Consider the following 15,359-nt stretch of genomic DNA (forward strand, 5'->3'; position numbering starts at 1 on the left):
GCTAGTGAGGATAAAATATATTTTGCCTTAATTCTAAACCCATCACAGTCCTGGATTAAACTGGGAGCTCCCTACTTTTGTGTTAAATGTAGGATGGAAATAGATCAAGTTCTAATAAGCTCTTTTGACACCTAACAAAATCTCTTTTAAAGACTACAAAGAGAAAGAAAGACTGGTCTTACCATCGGATCATGCTTTGGGAAATTAACCACGAACATTTAAAGATTTAGATTCCTGGAAACTGGGCACAGATAATGAGGATGAGAGAAGAACTTAAGATAATGGGCATGTAAGGAGAGAGAACATAGATTTTTATTCCATACTGAGTTTAAATGATTACAGTTCATTCTTTAAATAGTATATTATCTACTCAGAGATGCTTCTAAGCAATGGAACTGGTTAGAGGGAACTGGTTGGAGGGAGAAATATCAATGTATTCAGACTTGACCTCAAGTTTTTTCTTCTAAATAATGAGAACCACAAAAGTAAATTATTTACCTAGTACAGAACATCAAGCAATATTGCTAGAGAGTAAAATATTGTATAATGGAGAATTTGGCTGGCCTTTGTCCTGGGTTCCTGGGAGATAGCTTCTAAATCCTTGCCATGGGAGTATCTTGTTACTGATGGTGTGTGTGTCTCGATAGTTCACCCTAATGAGCTGCTCATGGTAGGCCCCAAGGTGGGTTTATGCTAATGAGTGATCCAGGGTCGGGACAGTCACACCAGGAAGACTAACCAGGTAATTAGCAAGTTGGGGTTTTGAGCCATGCAATATCCGCATGACTGCTTAGAAGAGAAGGGTGGGGTGGGAGTTTTGAGTTCAACTGCATAGCCAATGGTTCCATCTTTCATTTAACAGAGCTCCAAAAAAACTATGAATCCTGAAGCCTGGGCGAGAGTCTCTGGACTGCAGTATTCTGCATATCATCACATATCACTGAATGGGAAGATAATGCATCCTAACTCCACAGAAAGAGGACAAGGGAAGCTCTGCATTTGGGATCCTCCTAGATCTGGCCCTTTGTGTCTTTCCTTTGGTGTTGATTCCATCCTTTATAATAGAACTACAATTTTAAGTATAGCACTTCCCTGAGTTCTTTAAGTTGTTCTAGCAAATTATAAATTCTGAGAGGGTAATAGGAAACTTCACAGAGAACTGGTCAGAAATGAGGATGGCTTGTGTCTGATGTGGAGGAGATTTGTAGGTGAAGTTAAGCGCAACTCTGGGTTAGCTGGTGTAAGAAGTCATTGCAATTATCAACCTTTTGCATTGTCTAGTCTCACACATTACATTCCTTACTAAAGTATTTTGTGATGGTTTCACAGCATATCTGTAGTATATAGCTCATGAATAAAAGCGAGCATCATCATGAGCATAATCCCAGTTTCTTTATTCAACTATTCGTTACGCCATCAATGAGAAAGGCACAGACTCCCACAGACTGTGCCAAGTGCTAGGCTATCCCATAAGAAACCTTTATAGTCTTTGCAGTATTTTAGCTAGACTGTGATGTGATGTTCCCTATACTCATTCAAAATTCTATTGCACTTGGTATTTTTTCCTCTGTAGAACTAATATAACTAAATGAATTTACCTCCATGTACTTTTTAGCCACGACTAGCATTTCACTTTTATCAAAGGATCACAATGAAAATTCTTTGAAGGCCTTAGAAGTATTAAGCTCTGTCATCAAAGACTCTTAGTAAAATTCATGCTGGGCTTCTGGAACGTGTATCTAATCCACCCAAAGTTTCTTTGATGGCTTAATATATTTCATCAACATGTGAAATTTCATATTCTCTCTAGCATTTGAATCAGTAGACCTAACAACCCATTTCTTTCTTACACAAAATCTGTTTCCTTTATAGGATTTTAATTTAGGTTACACTTGGCAGAATTCTGTTTTATAACTACTAATATGCCACCCTTCACTTCTTGAACTGCCAACTACATTCTTTCTAACAAAGGATCACAACCCTCTTTCAAGAAAGCACCTAGGGATTATGTTCGGAGGGAAAAAAAAAGCTCAAAAATGTTTTATTTCTTCTTTTGGTCAAAGAACATTTCATGGTCAGTAAAAATAGCTTAAAAACAGCTTGAGGTAGAACAGGTGTTGTCTTTCAGTTGCCCTCATCTACCTTCAGACTCTACAAAAGGCTGTGTACAACAAAGTGCAAATACTTTTATAGCTTGAGGATGCTGCTACTAGGCATGAGTGAACACCGCTGAGACCTTCATGGTCTCTAGCATTCATACTATACACCGAACTTACACAATGAGCAGATAAAATTTCTCTTTAAAATACCTAAGGTTCTATCCAATTTAATTGCTTCAACTGCCTATGGCTTTGCACACAATGCATAAATTCAGAGTCTAATACATTTCAGATCTAATTTTTTAAGGACTTTCATTCATTATTGCCTAGCCATGTCCACCACATCAAATTGTTTTAGTATTTATTAGTATATAATAAATTTCTTGCTTTCTTTACAACTGTCTCATTGGAGGTCAATGTGGGCATGCAGTCCTCAACTATTTTGGCATTTATTTTCGACATATTAAAAGAAGTTGTGGTTTAAGAAGCACTTTGAGAGTACTGATGAAACAAAACATTCTGCTGTGTCTCTCTGGTGATCCTGTATTGTAGTCTGACATCAGATGTGTATGGTAAACAGTCATTTCATGTTTTCAAACTACTTGAAAAAAACTACATGATTTTTGTAGAAGTGCCTGCTGTTGGAGGAAATCATACACCCTTCTAAGCATTTGAAGATAAAGAGAAAATGTTAAATCCACATAGACTGAGTAGTGATTTATAGACACCATAAAGCAGTAATTCTTAATTATTTTTAGACCATGATAGGATCCTCTTGAGACTCCTATTAAATCCAACAACCTTTCTGTAGAAACGCAGCACTCATACTCGTGTATGTTCAGAGACATTTTTGCATGTGCTTCTCAGGGTTTCTTAGTTCTCCAGAAGTATATACATGAATCTTTGTTAGCAATTCTTATTTTATATTTTACATGTAATATTTTTATATGTATGTTATACATAAAATACAGAATATATATTCTATGTAAATATATATTCTAAAATATTCTATCTATAAATAAATATATATATTCTAAAATATAGAATATGAATTTATATATGTGTAATTGCATACACACACACACACACACACACACACACACACATTTCCCTTCCCTTCATTTGCCCTCCCGCCCCCCCAAACCTTGCTCTGGTCAAATGAGAAGGTGGGGCTGGATCAAGAGACATTAACTGGGCTTCAGGCTTCTCTCTAGTCACTAAAGCACATCTGTACAACTCTATGGCTTAGAGGATCTCAGTCTAAAAAAATAAAAATCACTGTATTAACTTTATTAATCACTTTTATCAATTAGAATAAGGGTTGGTCAGCTAGAGAGGTGTGATGAGAAGGTTTACAAAGACAATGACTTTTCTGTCCTAGTTCACTCCCACCCCACAGGACCAGGAGTCTGATTTAACAGCATAGAAGCGAACTATAAGAAGCAGGGCAGGAATCAAAAGAAGGTAGCAATGACATGTGTTACATAAATTTTAGAGGAGGGACACATGTGAAAATGACATTTAACTCTGCTCTGAAAAGATTTTCATCTTACACAGCTTCTTTGCTTTTTAAACATATATAACTTGTTAACTGTGAATTTTTCTTCCCTGATAGTTCTTTGCTAGTTATCATGAAACCATGACGCTATTTAAGATATACTATGCCTTCATCAAACTGCTGTCTCAATCTGCTTTACAAAACTAAGGAAACACAGTATAATGGCAGTTGCTAGGTTTGTGATTATGTAAACAGGTAAATGTTAAGTGAATTTTTGTTCTTCAGAATATTTAAAAAACTGAGACACTAGAAACAAAATCTTGAGGAAAACATTTAAAAAATCCTGAAAATCTTTAAAAACACACTAGGGACCTCTGTGTACTATTTTTGCTGTTTCCTATAAATCTATAATTATTTCAAAGTAAAAAGTTAAAAATGAAAGAAAAAAAATCCCAACATATGTCCAATTAACACATCTGGAAAATATAGGATGGTATAAAGAAAGTCATACAGGTATAAAAAAAATACAAGTTTATCATAACCTGGAACACCATTATGAGGTGGGATATTATCTTAATTATCTTGAAAAGTAATTTTAAAACTGCTTTCTAAAAATCTTGAAAAATACAAAAATTAAGAGAAAAAGCATTCCCTTTAACAGTGTAAACATGTATCTTTGGAAGGCAACACATTTTAATGATAATTTCATTATGTGATTTTTTCAATCCACTTGTAAGGCCTGAAACATAAGTTTCTAAAAATACAGAAATTGAGCAAAGGGTAAATATCTGTTTATTTAAGATATATTTGATTACTTACCCATTAATATCTTTTAGAAAGCACAGTTTAATTAACATAAATTAAAATGCAACCAGTAACTGTTATTAATTAACAAAAAAAAATTTTAAGTCAAGTGCAGATCTGGTTCTAATGAAAAGGAAAAACTGCATGACAATGAAATTTAGAGAGTACATGTGTGTGAGTAAAGCTTGGACAGGAAAGACAGAAAAAGATCTGACGGTAGGGTGGGAAAGTGAGCAAAATGCCAAGAGAGGGAGGGAGGGACACAGAAAGAGAAGGTCAGTCAGGGAGACTGGGAGAGACAGAAACAGGGTCAGAGAGGCAGGGAGAAGGTGAGGCACATAAGAGTAAGAAGATGGTAAACGAGGAAGAAGGAAGGGGTAGAGGAGAGGGCAGACAGAAAAATGGAGGGGGGGAAGGGGCACACTGAGAACCAGAGACAAAGACGGAGGGAGAGACAGAGACAAACATAAAGGGAGAAAAGGGATAGACAGAGAAAGAGAGGGAGCTACAGAGATGGCTAGGCAGGGACATGGAGGCAAAAGCAGAGAGGGAGATAAGAGGGAGAGTCAGAGGAGCAGAAAAGGAAAGAAAAACAGGGAGAGAGACCCTGAGATACAAAATAGATGGACAAAAAGGGACAAGAGACTGAGATAAAGTGGGAAAGACCAATGGGCTAGGGAAAGAAAAGAGGGAGAGAGGAGGGAGAGAGAGGAAGAGACACTCAGAAAGTCAGTCTCTCTCTCTCTCTCTCTCTCACACACACACACACACACACACACACACACACACACACACACACACACGGGTGGGGCAGGGGAAGGCAGAGAGAGATGCAATCAGAAACCTAAAGAAAAAAAAAGAATAAAAAAGAGGAAAGGTATAAAAAAATGTAGAATGTGAAAAAGATGGGTGAAAACAGTTGTAGACAAGATTCAGAGTACCTGCTGTGTAATTTTTTTCTTTTCTATTTCTCAACATAAAACTTCAAAGAAACCCTGAAGCTTAAAAGAGAAATGATGAAATCCTCCTGGCATTAGGTTGAAATAATGTATCAGATAAAAGACCCTAATTTTATTAATAGCTATTAAATATTTTCATGATCCTAATTACTTACACAGTTGGGAATGAGAAAGAAACAAAAGAAAGAAGTAATGATATTCAGCACTGATAACAGGCAATTTAGTGATTTTCTTCCTGTTCCCTCTAAAAGAGATGAGTTATTTCTCAGGATCAAAATTACTTTCATATGGGGAAGGGGTTTGAAAATAGCACAGCAATTCCATATACTGGTAAAATTTTGGCTAATTCTAGGTGAAAAGGAAGCAAACTCTCAAAAACCTTTCAAACGAGCCAATTACACACTAATGGACATATTTTAGTCATGTCACTGTATCTTACCTATATGGTAAGATTCCTGTTTTGAAGAATTACAAAATTTGAAGGCAAATGTCAAAATTTTTAGACAGTATGACTAGAAATAAGATAGTTCTTAAAAATTACAGAGTTTTATTAGCATTAGCTATTTTGCAATGTGGTATGATTATGCTAATCATAGCAATGACATTGCTATGTATCTAGGTACTGCCCTTTATAAGCGCTTTAAAAATTATTCTACCTCTTCCCCCAAGGAGGATATAAAAAATTAACATTAGCTTTGAAAGTTAAGGTTCTTAGTTTCTTAATTTTCAAAAGAGGAGTCTCATCTACACTGCATTTATTACACAATGAAATTTTTAAGATTCAACAAGCCATAAGCATATCTATTCATGAAGAACTTGAAAGAGAAATCATTTCTCCAACTGCTATACCCAAATAATAAGGAGCATACAGGTAAACTGTTCAATCAATACAGCACAAAGAGTTATCATAAATTTTGGGGTAGGGAAGGAAAAACTTGTCCTCAGCTAAGAAGTAAATGACTCCTACTACTTATTCCATCAACCTAAACAAATCTACCTTTGCAAAAATAAGCAAAAACCATTTTTAAAACACGCTGTCATTTTGGACATGGTAAGGATTTTACCACACATGCCCCTAGCAAAATTATGGCACTAAGTGACATGAAGAATAACTTCATAGATTTGATTACCTTTTGTACACATTTAGCAAATAAACAAAGAGTCACACACATACCTTCATTGTACTGGCGTTCGCTTCATCATAGAGAGTGAATGAAGATGTATTTTCCATAGTATCTGTAAACTGATGCTCTGCATTGCTCCTCTACAGAGCTCACTGCACACACAGCCAGCTGATTAGTCAGGCATTGGGAGAGCGCTGCTTTAGAGCAGTCTAAAGCACTTGCCGAGGACTCAGAGACAATAGAAAGTCAACAGCTGTATGTTGTGATGTCAGTAACACTCTAGCCAGTCACCACCCAGAATATCTGAAATGCATCAGAAGCTATATTGAGCTCTTCATTAGCAATTCAGGAGCAATGATGCAAAAGCCCATGAAACTGTGAATGTGCAAAGGCTGTCAGGATATTTGAGATTTCTCGCTCTTAAAATTTTTTTGCACACTGATTCCTGACCTCACACTGGTGAAATAAGTTAAGATAATTATCTTCTTCTCAAATTCCCTAAAACAAAATGTATAGAATCTAGGCGTGTTTAATACATCAGCTTTTTAATAACTCTTTGACACTTTTAGTATCATTAGCAAAAAGTCTATAAAAAAAACAAAGACAATCTGCCTATGAAAGCTGACATCCCATGATTATTTTGCATCCTCATACTGACTTAATTGTCACAAAGGAAGAAAATGCAATTAAGAGCATAATTCCTTATTTGTTAATTTGTTTTTGCTAAAATTAAAATGAGCTTGCTTATTCTGGCAAGAGCATTACTTCTTCACACCAACAGATGGAGACAGCAAAAGAACTGAGATCAGAAGACAATTCTGCCTTGTGTTAGATGCTTGTTGTCTAGATGAGCTCAAGTGGTGGACTTATAAGAAAAGGAATGAACCGAAACGAAGTTAAAAACAAAACCAAAAAACAACAACAAAAAAACCCCAACTTATTAAACATTCAACAACTAGGAGCAGACACACAAAATGAAGAAAACAGACAACCAACTGTGTCTGTTGGGTAAAACACCAAATAAGCAGACAAGTGTGTTTTTTAAATTCTAAGCACTGATTTCTCTGATAGCTGGGTAATGCACATGCCTGTTTCCCATTCTGTGAAACAAAGATCATACTTTCTGTAAGCACACAGAAATCTTGTATGGATCCTAATCAGACAAAGCTTATACATTACTTGTGCTACTGGAAGAAAAATGTATCCCACCAACCAGACATACTGCTTTTTCTGCCACTAAAAGGTTAAGTCTTAAAGAATTGATACGCCCTTACAGCCTAACAGATCATCAGTGCACGATACACCAACTAGCAAACAGCAAAATAAAGACACTGACTTTTTAACCTGGAAATGTTATTCCTCTCTCAAAAATAGGCTCTATTTCAGCCCTATAAATAACGTAATAATAGATTTAAATCCACAAAACCCTTTCTGACTATACAAACAACAAAGATGGTAACAGCAGCTATTATCAGTGACTTTTGATTAAGAGCTTTCACGTTAAAGTTCCTCAAAATACCTACCTCCCTAGATTTCAATCCTTACCATGCCCTGTACTTTTTGGTATTTAGATGTGTTCAGAGGAAAAATCAAGCCTGAATATCCCAAAACAAATATCCAAGTTCCTGACTTTTCCTTATATGGTTATGGCTTTTATCAAAGGGTACAAATGATTTTTTCTCAGAATCTGTTACATATGAGAAACATAAATTCAAGGCAGCTTTTCTTAAAAACCATAATAAAGGCTTTTGTTATGAAACAGATGGATACACTAAAATGCAGAATGATGAAGGAACCTACTGTTATTGTGGCAAAAATTAAAGAGTATTTCTACTAGTCAGATGGGTCAGGATAAATCCACTTGTATATCGGGATGATAATGTTCCACATGATTCTATTTCCTCTTTGAACTTTGGACGTTTTTAGGCCTTGTAAATTCAAGGAATTTTGAATTAGTGAAAAATCATAACTAAAATTTTAAAATGTAGTTATACTACTGTCAAATAGATTCTGAAGGGAAAGGACTTAGATGTTAACAGTGAACTCCATGCATAATGAACCTTTCATTTAGGAACAATCTACACCTAGCTAGTAAGACACAGAGCCTTCAATATTCCTTTTGGATCCTATACCATTAATAACCATTAATGGATGCTATTATCATTAATTAGTAAGTCTCCTTGTCTGCACCCTGTAAGTGTTCCATAAAAATAAACAGTGAAACAGATTTGGAAAGGTTTCTTATGATGTCTTGGAAACGTGCTTAAAACATGCCAACAAGGTCAGGTAACAAAGGAAAACTTTCAAGAATAAATCCTCAGTAAAATAAAGATGAATTAAAAAATTTCATTTTTTGCTTAATCTCAAATTTCATACTGTACTTCTTAGAATGCTCAGTAACGTCCTCTGTAAAAACTGAAGCACACTGCCTCTATTAACATAGTGTTTAACTGTAGTTATGAGGTGAAAACTTAATTCCCAACCGAATTATAGGAACTAGGGCAACTATGGGACTAATAACAGAAATTTAATTGTCTAAATCTAATTACTGACATTCCCGATAAACTTTCTTAACTTTTTTGGTGCCTTAGTTCTCAACTGACTTTTTAAGTCAGAAACAACATTTGAATCTAGTTCTCTCACGTATTTCCCAACATTGTTAATAAAAAGAGCAAATAATTACCATAAGGGACATCTTATGGCAACTATTTTTTTAGAAAGTTAACATTTTCTTACAAGAAGAAAATCAGTATTTTGCAACTAGTAATGCAGTAAGATTCTGGCAAGGGTCAGAAATATATGACACAACCTACTGGGTGAAAGACAGTTACTAGACAAGATATTCTTCAATTTATGATAACTTTTAATTAATTACAAAGAGTAAAAGGTATGTTTACAACCTGCAGACTCTACCTTAACCAAGTGATCAAACTTAACATCACCCTAACAGGATAGACAAACATTACAGGCCTCCTAATGTAATGCAGTAAGGGACAAAAATAACCACCTATGTGATATTACTCTGAAAATACATCATCTGAACCCAGTCGTGAGCAAACAATCTGACAAATTTATACTGTGGACCATTCTACATGACAGCCAGCCTAAACTCTTCATATAACAATATTATGAAAAAATACGCAAAATTATGGAAGACTAGAGAGAGATGACAACAAATATAAAATGTTATGTTTGATTGGATTCTGGATTTTTAAAACAACTATGAAGGGTATTTACAAACAACTGGGGATGTCGATCATATGATTAGTACATAAGATGAAATTTTATCAATATTAAAATTTGGAGGTATGATAAAAATACATTAGCCAAAGAGACAAAACAAGTGAATATGTAAGAACTGGTAAAACCAGAAGGTATTTGGACACTCATTATACTACTATCTTTAACTATTATGTATAACCTTTTCTAGCGATTTTCCTTTCTTTTTTTTGTTTTGAGATAAAGTCTTAATCTACCGTAGCTTTTTTTATGTATGGAATTTGACACAATCTTTTAAACTGTGACAGTACTTTTATTAGGATTATTATTTTTAAAATAATGTTATAAAAGGGGGGCAGAGAGACTGTCATAAAGCATTACGCTATTAGCAAATATATTTTCTTTTTGAAAACTCTGTAATTCGAAGTAAAAATACTTGACTTTGAAATATTAAAAAGTAAGATGCAGAAGACATTATCCTAATAAGGCAGGGTTCTTTCCACTACTCTATGCCAAAGGCTGTGGGTTTTTACACCTCCCTCCACCCCCTAACACACTCCTTGTGTTACTGAATAAGTTACCTCTCCAAGTTGTATTCTGTACTAGAGACACATTTGAACCCTGGCAATTTCCTCATTTCCTTAGGATCCTGCTACTTTTACTGAAAATGAAATCACAGCAACATAAAAAGAAGAAATTCATTTCCTGTAGCCTGTTTTTTTCAGCCTGAATAGCCCCCTCAATAGAAACACTCATTTCCAATAATTGTCAATAAACAATAAAAATACGAAAATCTTGAGTCTTGGCTTGGTCAAGGCACTTCTATACAGATTACACATCTTTAGCAAAATGCTTTCGTTGCTTTCTGAAATAACTAATAGAATTTTATACATTTGCAATGGACCTCAGAAACACTCTTCTCTAGTCCCCAACTTATTTTATAGTTTGGAAACTAAAGCTCAGAAGTGAAGTGACATGATAACTGCCTGTCTTAATGTAAACTGGATAGTAGCATAAACTAGCTAATTGGGTTTTTTAAAGATTTATTTATTTGGGGGGGAGGGGCAGAGGGAGAGAAAGAAAGAACTCCCCAAGCAGACTCCCTGCAGAGCCCAACTCGGGGCTCGATTCTAGGAACCCAAAATTGTGACTAAGCCGAAAGCATGAGTCAGATGCTTAGATGACTGAGCCACGCAGGTGCCCCACTAATTAGATTCTCTAACAAGTTTCTATCACATACTACTTACAAGTGGCCCCAAATTAATCTGGCTTAATCTGTTGGCTTGTTTGCTCTCAGTGGATTTGATAAATTGCAAAGGTGGATAATATAAATGCGAAGGGATTATATTCCTCATGGGATGGATTCCTTTCATCTTGTGAACCATGAAGTTCACTTTTTTTTTTTTTAAAGATTATTTACTTATTTATTTGATAGAGAGAGACAGCAAGAGAGGGAACACAAGCACAAGCAGTGGGAGTGTGAGAAGGAGAAGCAGGCTTCCTGCGGAGCAGGGAGCCCAATGTGAGGCTCGATCCCAGGACTCTGGGATCATGACCCAAGCCAATGGCAGACACCCAATGACTGAACCACCCAGGCGCCCAAGATAATGCATTTTTGGCAAGAATACCACAGAAGTGAAATTATACCCTTCTCAGTGCACTATATATGGGCATACATGATGTTGCCATATTGTCTTTTAACTGGTGATTTTTACTTTGATTACTTATGGTGGTGTCTGCCATGTTTTTCCTATACAGTTGCTACCTTCCCCTTTGCAATTAATAAGTATCTTGTGGAGAGGCATTCGGTACCTTTGAAAACATCTTGTTTCTCCTCATAATTTTGCTCGTTTTAGCATCCATTGATACTTCTGCATGCAATAATTATTACAATGCTGTTTGCCTAAGGATGATTTTGATTTCCTTCTCTTCTGTACTTATTGGAAGTATATAGTTATTGGACCACTGTAAGAAAGCACTATCCCTTGTCGCTCTTCATGTTTTATATGTATGGACATTTGAATACATATTATAAACTAATACTGTTATAAATATTATAACCTAATACATTATTTTAAAAAATTACTTTCAGGTATTACATGATGTTCCAGGTTCATTTGTATTTTCTGGGTCCCAGACTCAGAAAAAAACATTTCTCCAAGGATCCATGTTTCCAACTTTTGGAAATCATATTTCCAGAGGATTTGGGCACTGATATGCTCGTTTGAGAGAGAGAGAGAGAGACATATACATTCATACATCTATATTTACTTCTGTATTTCTGCATTTGTATATGCATTTAATCCTGGCTTCCTGATTTAATGATATATCCAACTCCAATGAATGACTATTCTAGACTATTCTTTTCACTATCTTTAAGTGCTTTATCCAACAGTGAGAAATCGTACTTTTGTTATCTATGATATATTCACTTAGTTGTTGAAACTTAGTATATGAAAAAGATACTCAGAACTCCTAACCAATACCTCTGGGAGAACACAATTAGTACACAGAACACAATATTTGTTCTTTTTGTCTTTATATAATCAAAGTTTCCCAAGGTTCCTTAGTACTTTTCTTCCCCACTCAATCACTGTACTTATGTTATTCATTTGTAATATGGTTAGGTTTTGGAATCCCTACTCCCACCCCTCTGCCTGACCAAACACATACACTGGGTTGGTTTTTATTTATTTTCGGAGTTCTAAGAGTCAGAGTTATAAAGAAAAGTATAGTTGGAGACATGTCACTTCTTCCTCACCCCAAGAATCTCATTCCCACTAACCCTAACCTTTCTACCACATTCCCACTACTTCCCTAGAGGAAACAAATTTCATTAGTTTTTGGTTTATCATTCCTGTATTTTTTGCACAGATGAGTAGATACATGTATATACATCTCTCTTCTTACACAAAGAGTAGCAAAGTATATAGATACTTTTATACGTTACTCTTTTCACCTAATTGCATGGCAACAGTTCAGAGATACTCATTTTTTTTTTTTAAAGATATTTTATTCATTTGACAGAGATCACAAGTAGGCAGAGAGGTAGGCAGGGGGCAGGGGAAGCAGGCTCCCCTCTGAGCAGAGAGCCCGATGCGGGGCTCGATCCCAGGACCCTGAGACCATGACCTGAGCCGAAGGCAGAGGCTTAACCCACTGAACCTCCTCATTCTTTCTTACAGCAATACAGTACTTTATTGTGTGGCTTTATTATAATTGATTCAGCCATTCCACTGTATGGGCATTTCAATATTTTGCAACTACAAGTGCTCTTCTAAAATGAAGAAACTTGTGCATATGGAAGGGTTATCTTTACAGAATATTCCTACAAGTGGGACTGCTATGTCAAAAGTGCATGTGTAAGGAGTGCCTGGCTGGCTTAGTAGGAGGAGCATGCGACTCTTGATCTTGGAATTGTGAATTCAAGCCCCACGTTTGGTGTAAAGATTAAATAAAATTTTTTCAAAGTGCATATGTATTGGGGATCCTGGATGGCTAAGTTGGTTAAGCATCTGCCTTCAGCTCAGGTCATGACCTCAGGGTCCTGGGATTGAGCCCCATGTTAGGCTCCTTGCTCAGCAGGAGTCTGCTTCTCCCTCACCCTCCACTGCTCTACTTGTGTGGTCTCCTTCTGATAAATAAATACTTTAAAAAAAAATGCATGTGTATTTATTAGGGATTGCCAATTGCCATCCAGAAGAGCTATGCCAGCTTGCATTTCTACCAGTGTGTAATGAGAGTGCCTACTTCCCAATAGCCTCACAAGAGAATGTGCTGTCATTCTTTTTAATTTTCATCAATCTGACCAGTAAGAAATGTTATCTCAATGCTGTTTTAATTTGTATTTCTCTAATTTTAAGTGAGATTAAACTTTTAAAAAAGGATTTAAGGGTCATATTTACATTGTGAGTTGTCTATGTCTTTTAGCCATTTTCCCATCATGTCTTTGGTCCTTTGTCTCTCAATATACCTGTATTTTATGCCTTCTAATTATTAAGAGTTCATGGGGAACCTGGGTGGTGTAGTCAGTTGTGTCAGACTCTGGTTTTCACTCAGGTTGTGATCTCAGGGTCATGAGCTCGAGCTCCACATCAGGCTCAGTGCTCAGCCTACCTGGGACTCTCTCTCCCTCTGCCCGCCCCCAACCCCACTCCCGTCAACCCCATACACACCTGTGCACTCTCTCTCCCTCAAATAAATAAATCTTATAAACGGGGCACGGCTCAGTGGATTAAGCCGCTGCCTTCGGCTCGGGTCATGATCTCAGGGTCATGGGATCGAGCCCCGCGTCAGGCTCTCTGCTCCACAGGGAGCCTGCTTCCTCCTCTCTCTCTGCCTGCCTCTCTGCCTGCTTGTGATCTCTCTCTCTGTCAAATAAATAAATAAAATCTTAAAAAAAAAAAAGAAGAAAAAAAAAGAGAGCTCTTTACTAGCCTTTTGTCTGTGGTATATATCGACAACAGTTTTTCATAGTTTATCAGCTGTCTCCACTTTCGTCATAGTGGTTTTTGCCATGCAAAATTTTCTTATTTTTATAAAGTCCACTTTATCAATCTTTTACTTCTGGACTTTTGAGTCATAGCAGCAAAATCTTTCCAAACACCATGGTTAAACAAGAAAAACCCATTTTCTTCTTGTATGATCTCTCTGTCTTAGTCCTTCCTTCTTTTGAAAATTTTATCCATTTGCAGATTATTATTATTATTTTGGTAACAACTTTATTGATATATAATTCATATGCCATATAATTCACCCATTAAAAGTATCTAATTCAATGGTTTTTCAGTATATTCAGTTGTTCGACCACCACTACTACCAACTTTAGAAAATTTTCATCACTGCAAAGATAAATACTGTACCTTTTTAACTTTTAAAAAAATTAACACATAATGTATTGTTTCAGGAATACAGGTCTGAGATTCATCAGTCTTACACAATTCACAGCTCACACCACAGAACATGCCCTCCCCAATGTCCATCACTTAGCCACCCCATTCCTCCCACCCTTTTCCCCTCCAGCAACCCTTACTTTGTTTCCTGAGACTGAGGTCTTTTATGGTTTACCTCCCTCTCTGGTTTCATCTTGTTTCATTTTCTCCTACCCTCCTTATGATCCTCTGTCTTGTTTCTCAAATTGCTCACATAAGTGTGGACAATAATTGTCTTTCTCTGATTGACTTATTTTGCTCAGCATAATACCTTCTAGTTCCATCCATGTTGTTGCTAATGGCAAGATTTCATTTTTTTTGAAGGCTGCATAGTACTCCATGGTATGGGTATATACCACGTCTTCTTTATCCAGTCATCTGTTGACAGACATCCGGGCTCTTTGCACAGTTTCGCTATTGTGGACATTGCTGTTATAAACATTTGGGTGCACATGCCCTTTCGGATCCCTACACTTGTATCCTTAGGGTAAATACCCAGTCACTACTGGGTCAACTGCAGGGTCATAAGGTAGCTCTATTTTCAACTTTTTGAAGAATCTCCATAATGTTTTCGAGAGTGGCTGCACCAGCTTGCATTCCCACCAACAGTGTAGGAGGGTTCTCCTTTCTCTGCATCCTCACCAACACCTGTCATTTCCTAACTTGTTAATTTTAGCCATTCTGACTGGTGTGAGATGGTGTCTCACTGTGGTTTTGATTTGTAT

The 15,359-nt window shown here is 36.4% G+C and overlaps 1 protein-coding gene across 9 annotated transcripts in view; it reads right to left on the reverse strand.

Moving 5' to 3' along the window:
* R3HDM1 (R3H domain containing 1) overlaps positions 1-15,359 on the reverse strand; it is a 208,406-nt gene that overhangs the window by 151,975 nt on the left and 41,072 nt on the right. The window contains exon 2 of one of the 9 annotated variants that reach the window (XM_046019030.1): positions 6,535-6,787. The exons of the other annotated variants lie outside the window; for them this stretch is intronic. The gene's annotated coding sequence lies outside the window, so the exon portion shown is untranslated. The remainder of the gene's footprint in view (positions 1-6,534; positions 6,788-15,359) is intronic. 9 annotated transcript variants of the gene reach the window in all.

Source organism: Meles meles, chromosome 9, assembly GCF_922984935.1.
Source record: "Meles meles chromosome 9, mMelMel3.1 paternal haplotype, whole genome shotgun sequence".
NCBI classification, from domain to species: Eukaryota; Metazoa; Chordata; class Mammalia; order Carnivora; family Mustelidae; genus Meles; species Meles meles.